This window comes from Zea mays, chromosome 7 (genome assembly GCF_902167145.1).
Source record: "Zea mays cultivar B73 chromosome 7, Zm-B73-REFERENCE-NAM-5.0, whole genome shotgun sequence".
Lineage (NCBI taxonomy): Eukaryota > Viridiplantae > Streptophyta > Magnoliopsida > Poales > Poaceae > Zea > Zea mays.
The window spans coordinates 28384271-28395105 of record NC_050102.1 but is presented as its reverse complement, the minus strand read 5'-3'; the positions used below and the strand labels follow the sequence as shown (position 1 = coordinate 28395105).

Below are 10835 nucleotides of genomic sequence, written 5' to 3'. Positions count from 1 at the left end.
ACAATCTGCCGTTTTAAGGGATCTGTTGGAGAAATAATTAAAATTTACCCTACTAATTTTTAGATGTACTTTAAAAATAATTTTTAGGAGTCATTTTCTGGAAGCTCTTGGAGATACTCTAAAATTCAGAAGGTAAATAGTAGCAGCAGTTATCAAAACTTCAAAAATGATAAGATTACTAATACAATATTTTTTTGTTACCTTTAGATTTCAGCTCCCCTTGGCAGGCCCAAATCTATCCGTCCATAGTCCTTGTACCGCGAAATCTAAAATCCCCAAAACCCTAGCTACCCGGCGTAACTCCCCTTTCCCTCGCCTCTCTGCGGCGCTGCGCGGCACCTAGCTTCCTATACGAAGCACCGGAGGCGGGGTAGACTAGCGGGCTGGCCATGGCGTCAACGGTGCTGGAGGCGACGAGGGTGGCCCATGAGGACTTGGAGAGGCTGGAGCGCCTCGCGGCGCGCGAGCTGCAATGGGAGCCCGATAACCCGCGCGACCGCTTTTTTCAGTCCCACCGCGTCCGCCACATGCTCGACCTCGTCGTCTCCACCTCCTGCAAGCTCGTACGTCCATTTATTCTCTTTCTGAGGGTTCACGACTCCATCCACCTTAGTGATTCGCTTTGTTTAGCTATTTTAGGTTTGGACACGATCTATATTTGTCGTTTGTACTATGAAAGGCTCAAAGAGGTATTTATATAACCTTGCCTAGTTGGTTGGCTGATTGTGACAAAAGTCGAATATATGCCAGTACTCACTACTCACGCACCAAAGCTCATGATGCTGCATATTATGTTTTTTTGGGACGCCGCACTCACTCTCAGTATTGGTAGGTCCATCCGCTTCTGCAGAAAAGTTATAGCATAACACAGCAATTCAGAGGGGTGATTAGGAAATTTCCTCTCAAATGTCATCTTATTGCACGTTTTCCAAATTGACAACGCCAAGCCTGCAAAGAAAAAATAAGAAGGCATATGTACGTTGGGGTAAATTCAGGTTAGTTTTAGCCTAACTTCTCATGAAGTCAGATTTAAAAATGGGATGAGTCCCATCTGAAAACCTCTGTAAAACTGCACCATGCAAATCTAGCAATAGGACATCTAAAGAAAATATTTCTATGTTCTCAGGTTCATTAGAGAGATCAATTCACACACCATTTCTTGGCCCTTCTTTTTGGAACTGTTGTGTCCTGCATCTTACCATAGAAGAATTGATAATTTTCATGGGTGGTTTTCATTTCCAAAGTTCTGTCATACTGTCACTGACCCCACCATGAGTTAAAAGTATGTATAAGATTTAGTAGTGAACTGCTGCCATCAAATCCACCCATGTATTGTACATTGTAGTGAGATGAGATCATGAGAATAGAAACCCACTGAAATTTATACCCCAATCATCTTCAATATTCAGCCACTATAGCATTTGGTTCTTCACAAATCCTATGTAACTCAGTGTACTCGGTTTTTAAATCTCAATCCATATATCATTCCACAAAAAAATCTTCCTGTTATTGTTTGATTTCTGTTGTGGGATTTTGGTGGTGTCGATGGTAAGATTTAGGCAATGATTGAAACTGTGATGGTGAATTATCAATAACTTGACAATCATTCAATGATACATTCTTTTTTTATTTTCACCAATGTGTGGTCCTTTTTATGCTAGTTAATGTTACATATTCACTACACTTTTTCTATTAATATTATACTATTCTCACAATAGTTTTAATTAGGTTGCTAATGACCTGGTTCTGCATTTTGATAGGAAACTTTTGGTCGTTACCTCGACTTGCATGAGCTTTATAACGAGTTCATAAATTCCAAGTTTGGAACGCTAATGGAATACTCGACTTATGTTGGCTGTTTCTCCTAGATGGACAAGATCTCACATAGTCATAAAGCTACCAGATATGTCATGCCTTTTCACTAAGGTCTGAAACATATGATTTCCTAGCATGTGCTTGACTAGTATGGTTATGCCATATCCATCTCTGGTTGAATCCCTTTTGTCTTTTCTGATAGCGGTAGTATGTGGTGAGGGACATTGCCTACCGTAGGTTAGTAGGGTTCAACTTCAACATGTTCAAGTCTATATCTAGGATAGATAATCAGCTGCCTGTTGTTGAACCTGTGTACCATTTATTTCATATGGTTCATAGGGAAAAAGAACCTAATTCATGGTATAGGGCAGTGCATATCCAAGTACATATGTATGATAGTTGCTCAGCTTTTTCATCTGTCTATTATTCAGTTTCATATGTTGGTGCGCTTATAAGTGAATTGTAGTGTTGGATATTGTTTATATTTTTCAACTTCTTTAATTGACAGACAATGCAGAGAATACTTGGAACACATTTTGGAATATCTGACATCATTTCTGTATCGCACAGAGCCATTGCAAGACGTCGATAAGATTTTTTTTAAAGGTCAGTATTATTTTACCTTTTTCTCCATATTAATGTTCCTTTGTGTTCCACATTTTTATGTGATTATGTAGTGTTTTACTTTGGGTTATACTCCGTTTCCTAGCTTTTTTTAACTATGATGTCACACCTTTATATTCATTCAGGAGCTACTAATAATAGTGTTTTGGCAGTAGTTTGTTCAATAGTATAGAGCATATTTATGACTAAATACTTATAACTAACATTCTAACGGGCGTACATTTGTACAGCTGAAGAGTGAATTTGAGGAACGATGGGCCAATGGAGAAATACCTGGATGGGGAAATAAAGGCGCAGAAAACGAGTCTAAAATAGATCTTGATTACTACAGCACAGTTGAAACAGGTTTGATCTTAAAACATTATGTTGTTACCAAGCATTAATTTCTTGTCACTTATCATTGACTGTACATCGATTTTTGAGCACATAATTGACTGTCTCTGCCTTTCTGTTTCTAGGTCCTTAATGCTTTGTTCAACCTTTGCAAAATTAATAAAAGAAGACAGGAACAAGCAGCCAAAAATGGAATCATCCCTCACTTGATGAAATTTGTCATGTCAGACTCACCTCTGCGGCAGTATGCCCTGCCTTTGTTGTGTACTTAAATCTGCTCGAGGATGATGCATGGGCATGCACGACATTAGATTCTATTGCTGTTTGTTTGGCTCACGATAATGATCACAGAAAAGTGGAACAAGCACTCTTGAAAAGAGGCCATTCAGAATTTAATGAAGTTCTTCCAAGATTGCCTAGAACAGTTTTTTGGCCATATATTGGACGCTTTCTTGAAGATAATAACGTAAGAGTACATGACATATTTCCTGATTAGTTGCAATCATGCTACAGATTACTGATCGGTACATTGTATGCATGTTTTCGGCAGGAAATCTTCTAGGCTAAATATAACAATGGCTACCAATGGTTTAACAACATTGCTCATTGCAAGACTTGACCATTCAAATTTGGTGGTCGCAAAAGTGTGGAGACTTGAATTCATATAAAGTTAGGCTTAACATTAGTGCAAACAGTTGTATTTTAGTTTAGATTTAGAGTACACTAATGTATGCGTTGTTTGACAATGCTTATTTATGATATATTGAATGGTACTTATTTATATCATATTAATTATAATGTTGTTCAATATATGTGTATGTATATTTCTCTTTCAAATTTTTATAACGTGATGTCTGAAAAAATGATTATAAATTGAAGAATGTACTGCCGTGTAAGTCATTTCATTTAAATCTTAATAAGACGGTCACCAAAATGTCTAATATCAGTCTCCTAAATAAGACGGTTTCTAAAACGTCCATTATTAGTCACCTAAATAAGATGGTTTTCCTATTGTAATTGTCTATTATTGTAGGATATTCGAGACAGTTTGATAAATACTTTATGACTTATAATGTTTGTATTCTCTACGGTTCTTTAGAAGCAGTGTCTTAAACAAAAACCTAATTCAAGACGGTTTATCAGATAAAATGACTTAAACAAATACCTTTTTCAGACGGTTATAAATTAAAAATTGTCTTATATAGTATCTTTTAAGACGATTTACAACCATCTTAAATGTAGGACATCTTTTGCGACTCCATCAAAATTGGACACTTTATAAGCGTCTTAATAACTGAAAATTAACCGTCTCATATAGCATGAACTGTAGTAGTGAGTTGCGCTAGCGTAGCCTCCCCGTAATCCTTCAGGATCCACCACGCTGGAGTGGTAAAGGTTCATCTCATAGAGAGCACTTGGTTCTTGCGAGGACCAAGGGGGAGCGATACCCTTGCGCGGGTGCTCCAACAAGGACTAGGGAAGAGTGCCGACACTTCGATACCTCGACAAAAAATTGGAGGACTCTTCTTACCCTTACTTTACATTCTGCAATTACTTTGAGCATTCTACTTTGTTGTGCAATTGCTTAGTTAGTATTTGTAGTAATGACTTAGGGTTGTTGTTTATCTAGTAGTATTTACTTTAGTTTGGGTGAAGATGGGCTCATGCTTAGGGTTTAACTTTGGTTAGAATTTTAGAAGAGCCCAATTCACCCCCCTTGGGCATCGTGATCCTTTCAATTGGTATCAGAGGCTTGTTGCTCCTTGTTTAGCTTAATCGCTAGAGTAGCGATGTCTAGCAGGGATAGACCTCCTCCTATTTTTGATGGTGATGATTTTTCTAATTGGAAAATTCGTACGGAAGCTTATTTAGAGGCTACAGACATTGGAGTCTATAAAGCCGCCACCCAAGGGTTCCCCAAACCTAGAGATGCCACAAATCTTGTAGGTGATGAGTACAACTATGAACAATGGAATGCTAAGGCCAAATACACTCTTTTTAGGGGCCTTTGCAAGGATGTATTCAATAGAGTGAGAAATCACAAAAATGCTCATGATTTATGGTTAGATATTTGTGCTCTACATGAGGGAACCAAAAGAGAACGTGAGGAAATATATCATATTTCCATGATAAAATTAAATTTTTTGAAATGCTTGCCAATGAAAATGCAAATGATATGTACTCATGACTTAATATTCTTGTAGAGGAAGTCAATGGTTTGAGACTCACTCAAATTTCACAACCGAATGTTGTGAGAAAAATTCTCAGTGTCTTGCCAATTTAAAAGTATGGACACATTGTCATTGTGCTACACCAAATGGATCTTTCCATCACCACACCAACTCAAATATTGGGAAAGATCAATGCTCCTGAAATGTATATGCACATCAATGACAAAGATCGGTCTTCCTCCAAGAAGGAAGATTTGGCTCTCAAAGCTAGTCAAGAAAATAAAGGCAAGGCCAAAATCCAGGTTGAGGAAGAATCATCAAGTGATGTTGATCTTGATACAAATATTGCCTTGATGGTGAGGAAGACAACAAAGATGTTGAAGAAACGCAATTGACAAGGCATCAAGTTTGATTCAAGAAAGAAGAAGTTTTCTCTAGCAAGAGAAAGCCCATCTCCGAGATGGATTGCTACAATTGTGGAGAACTTGGTCATCTTGCTCATCAATGCAACAAGCCCAAGAAAAACAAGTTCAAGGGCAAGAAAGATGATGGAAGTGATGATGAGAAGAAAGAAAAGAAATTCTTCAAGAGGAAAGAAGGCAAACACAAAAGGTTTGACAAACAGAAGAATGAAAAAGCATATATTGTTGGTGATTGGCTCACTGACATTGAATCCTCAAGCGGGTCTTCTTCAAGTGAATAAGAAAATGATGAAAAGGTCGCCGCCATCGCCGGGGATTTCTCTTCACCACCATCATCACCTCCATCTACTTCACACCTATGCCTCATGGCTAAAGGTGAATGGAAGGTACAACTTGAAAAATAATATTGTTGAAGATTGTGATAGTGATAGTGATGATTAATATGCTTCTCCTACTTATAATGAATTAGCGGACTTTCTTAAAGAATATACTCAAATCATTAGAAAGTCCAAAGCTAAATGTGACAAGCTAAAAGATGAAAATGAGTTCTTAACTGCTAAGTATGACATAGTTGTTAAAGCTAGTGAAGAAATGAAGGAAGAAAACAAAACTATGTCATCCACCAAAAATGAGCTCAAGACCTCCCTTAATGATGCTACAGAAAAATGTGAAAAATTAAGTGAAGCAAATAGGGAGCTAAAATATAGGCTTGTCAAAATAAAGGAAGATTACACAAAGATTAAAATTGATTGTGATAATCTTCTTATTGCAAATGAGCTTTTATCTTGTGACACACATGAGTCTATTAACCCTATTGGTAAGATTGATGTAGTAACCTCATGTGATGATTTGAGCAAAGTTGATCAGTCTAGTCTCCATGATGAATTGATTGAAAAAGTTGGAAGTCATGATACTAGAGAATCGGAATTGAAGAAGTACTTGACAGATGCAACCACTAAAGGAAAAAATGCCATAGAAAGCAATGATTTTAATAATGAGTTGACAGTGGATAATGAAAGGCTTAGAAATGAAGTCAAGAAATTTAAGCTTGAGAAAGAACATCTTGCAACAAGTTTACAAAAGTTCAACAAAGGCCAATACCTTCAAATTAAAGTGAGTTACTCATGAACACTATCATGAAAAATAATAAGAGTGGTATTGGGTATAGTTATTTTGTACAAAAGAAAGCGACATGTCAATACAAGGCAAAACAAACTCCTAAGCCAATCAAGTGCTATGAGTGTGGAAAAGAAGGACATTTTGCCCACAACTGCAAAGCCACACCACCAACTCCCTTTCCAAAGCACTCAAGACCATTTGCTTTCAATGCTCATTATGTTCTAAGAAAAGTTGCAAATGGAAAAGTCAAAGTAACATTCCTAGGTCCACCCAGCAAGAGTAGATCTAGACAAATTTGGGTTGCAAAGTCCTTGATTGAGAAAGTTACTGGTCCTATGCAAAATAGGGCCCGCAATATTGAAGCTTGATTTATTTGTTCATGTAGGTGAACTACACGACTAGTGGGAGCCATTGGTTAATTGACGGTGGATGCACTCAATATATGACTGGCAACCCACATATGTTCACCTCACTAGATGAAGATGTTGATGAACAAGATAAAATCACTTTTGGGGATAATTCAAAAGGAAAAGTTTAAGGGCTTGGCAAGGTGGAAATTTCAAATGATCTTTCAATTTCAAAAGTTCTCTTGGTTGCACCATTAAGCTTCAACTTGCTATCAGTGGGTCAACTTTGTGATCTTGGCCTTTAGTGTTTATTCACTCCTACAGAGGTTGTTGTGTCTAAAATGGATGACGAGTCAGTGATATTCAATGGATTTAGTTACAACAACCTATAATTAGTGGATTTGTCTTCCGAAGATGCAAACCTAAGGACTTTCCTCTTTACCAAAGCATCTCTTGGATGGCTATGGCATAGAAGGCTTGCACATGTTGGAATGAGCACACTCAAGAAAGTTCTAAAGAAAGACATGGTTAGAGGATTGAAGGATGTTGTATTTGAAAAGACAAGCTTTGTAGTGCATGTCAGGATGGAAAGCAAGTTGCTAACACTCATCCTACAAAAGCTTTTATGTCAACATCAAGGCCACTAGAGTTACTTCACATGGATCTATTTGGACTAACAACTTATGCTAGTGCTGGTGGCAACCTCTATTGTCTGGTTATTGTTGATGATTTTTCAAGATACACTTGGGTGTTCCTTCTTCATGACAAGTTTGAGGTTGCATCATTATTCATGAAATTTGCCAAGAAAGCTCAAATGAATTTGATTGCAAAATCAAGAAAATAAGAAGTAAAAATGGAAAGGAATTTGACAACACCAATATTCATGAATAATGTGATGAAATTAGGATCAAGCACGAAGTTTCTGCAACGTAAACACCTCAACAAAATTAGGATCAAGCATGAAGCTAAAATGACTTTGATCACTCTTGCAAGGACAATGATTGACGAGTATAACACACCAAAGAGGTTTTGGGCTGAAGCTGTCAACACTGCATGCTATGCATCAAACAGACTATCCCCTCACCGGCTACTTAAGAAGACTCCCTATGAACTGCTAAATGGGGAAAAGCTAGATGTCTCCTTCTTGGGTGTTTGGATGCAAGTGCTACATCTACAAGAAACGCCATCACCTAGGGAAGTTTCAACGATGTTGTGACATTGGTTTCTTTCTTGGTTATTCATCAAAATCCAAAGCATATCGAGTATTCAATCATGCCACTGGCGTGGTAGAAGAAACATATGATGTGGAATTTGATGAGACTAATGGCTCCCAAGGAGCACTTGAAAATCTTGATGATGTAGGTGATGAACGACTTAGGGAAGCCATGAAGAATATGCCAATTAGAGCCATCAAACCAAAAGAAGATGAAGAAGAGGTGCAAAATATCAACATGCCTTCTTCATCAAATGTACCACATGATGATGAAAAAGATGAGAGGCATGCAAATGAAGATACATTTGTCTCTCATGAACAAGCAAGGGTGCAAGCCGAAGATGTTGATGCTCCAAGATCTTCTTCCCAAGTGGTTGACAAGAGGAACTCATCACTACTACAAGCACATCCACAAGATCTCATCATTGGGAGTCCATCACAAGGGGTTATTAATCGTTCTCAAAGATATGCTTCATTTATTGAACATCACTCTTTTGTTTCTTGTGTTGAGCCTACATGTATAGATGAGGCGCTACAGGATCTGGACTGGATGAATGCCATGCATGAAGAATTAAGCAACTTCACCCGGAATCAAGTTTGGACCTTGGAGAAGCCTTCACAAGATGCAAGAATCATTGGAACAAAGTGGGTGTTCCGAAACAAACAAGATGATCAAGGTGTAATTGTGCGGAACAAGGCAAGGCTTGTTGCAAAGGGGTTCTCTCAAGTTGAAGGTTTAGATTTTGGAGAGACCTTTGCACCTGTTGCTTGACTCAAAGCCATCCATATCCTTCTTGCATATGCATCCTGCTATGACATAAAACTTTATCAAATGGATGTAAAAAGTGTATTTTTAAATGGTTTCATAAATGAACTAGTATATGTTGAGCAACCACCCGGGTTTGAAGACCCTAGATATCCAAATCATGCTTACCGGTTGTCCAAGGCGCTATATGGTCTAAAGCAAGCTCCAAAAGCTTGGTATGAGCGTCTTCGTGACTTCCTCATTGAGAAGGGCTTCAAGATCGGGACCGTCGACACCACTCTATTCACAAAGAAACATAACAATGATATTTTCATTTGTCAAGTTTATGTTGATGATATAATTTTTTGCTCAACAAATGATTGTCATTGCAAGGAATTTGGTGAGTTGATGTCGAAGAAGTTCGAGATGTCAATGATTGTTGAGCTAACCTTTTTCCTCGGCTTCCAAGTCAAGCAAATGAAAGATGGCAACTTCCTCTCTCAAGGGAAGTACACCAAAGACTTGTTGAAGAAATTCAAAATGGACAAGTGCAAACCAATCAAGACACCCATGCCTACTAATGGACATCTCGACCTAGATAAGGGAGGTAACTCGGTTGATCAAACTCTCTACCATTCTATGATTGGTAGTTTATTGTATGTCACGCATCTAGGCCCGATATCATGTTTAGTGTCTGTATGCGTGCTCAATTTCAAGCAAACCCTAAGAAAGTTCATCTTAAAGCTGTTAAAAGAATTCTGAGGTATCTTAAACACATCCCAAGCATTGGCCTTTGGTATCCCAAAGGAGCTACTTTTGAATTAATTGGATATTCCGATTCAGATTACGCCGGATGAAAAATTGATAGGAAAAGTACATCCGTAGGATGCCATTTGCTTGGAAGATCACTAGTTTCATGGACTTCTAAAAAGCAAAACATTGTTGCCTTGTCAACCGTCGAAGCAGAATACATTGCCATGGGTGCTTGTTTTAGACAAATTCTTCATATGAAACAAACTCTTCTAGACTATGATGTAGTTCTAGAAAAGGTACCTTTGTTGTGTGATAATGAGAGTGCTGTTAAAGTTGCTAATAATCCTGTACAACACTCTCGCACCAAGCACATTGATATCCCTCATCACTTCCTTAGAGATCATGTTTCTAAAGGAGATATAATATTAGAAGGAGTGAGATTGGAAGATCAATTAGCGGATATTTTGACAAGGCCTTTAGCTCTTTAGACAAAACCCGCTTTTGCATGTTGAGGAATGAGCTAAATATTCTTGATCTCAGAAATTTGACTTAATCATAAAATGGTGATGTCAAGTTTGCATTGCATATTTAAATTACTAGTATTGCATCTAGGACTTGTCTAACCTAGTTGAGATAATCGCCAACAAAGTGAGTGAAAAAGCTTAACTCGGGTTCAAACATGACAAGTTCTAGCTTTTAAGCTTTTGGTACTTAAATTTCATTTACTATGCAATTGTTGGTTTTTGTGATATGCATGCGGTACTGCACTTAGGGGTAGTATTCACAACTCAGTTCATACATGAAACCTCCAGTGCCACACCCAAATGCAAAATCTCACCATTTGCTAAAAACTATCTAGCCTATGGCACAATATTTTGAAAAATATGAGAGAATATGTGAGGGTACCAATACCTATCCCAACATGTGTTCTTTTGTGTGCTTATAAGTTGGGATTTGGTTTGGTTCAAAGTTCCTAGAAAAATTCAAATCTGCCCTCTGTCTGGGCTCACTGGGCAGTCCGGTGTGCACCAGACACTGCACTGTGCAATGTCCGGTGCACCGGCTAGGCGCACATGGATATGCCAATCTACGGCCTTGTCCGGTGGTTCACCGGACAATTACTGTGCTTTGTATGGTGTGCACCGGATAGGAACTGTTCACTGTCTGGTGTGCCCATGACACGTTTTTGAAAAGCTTTCCCAGTCCGAGCCTGAAGCCAGGCCTCATTCTCTCACTCGTGCGCTCACTCTGCTCACCCTCTGGTCGTCTGCTCTCCTCGCCGATGATAGCCGT

The 10835-nt window shown here is 38.4% G+C and overlaps 1 pseudogene across 2 annotated transcripts; it reads left to right on the top strand.

The window, feature by feature from the left end:
- Nucleotides 1–296: 296 nt before the first annotated feature.
- LOC100384343 (splicing factor pseudogene) lies at nucleotides 297–3582 on the top strand (annotated as a pseudogene). Of its 2 annotated transcripts, NR_158557.1 has the most exons (6): nucleotides 339–563; nucleotides 1761–1926; nucleotides 2324–2421; nucleotides 2670–2784; nucleotides 2898–3238; nucleotides 3323–3581. The product of NR_158557.1 is annotated as a splicing factor pseudogene, transcript variant 1 (transcript). The 2 variants fall into 2 exon arrangements; NR_158558.1 differs by lacking the exon at nucleotides 1761–1926 and having other exon boundaries at nucleotides 297–563; nucleotides 3323–3582.
- Nucleotides 3583–10835: the final 7253 nt, after the last annotated feature.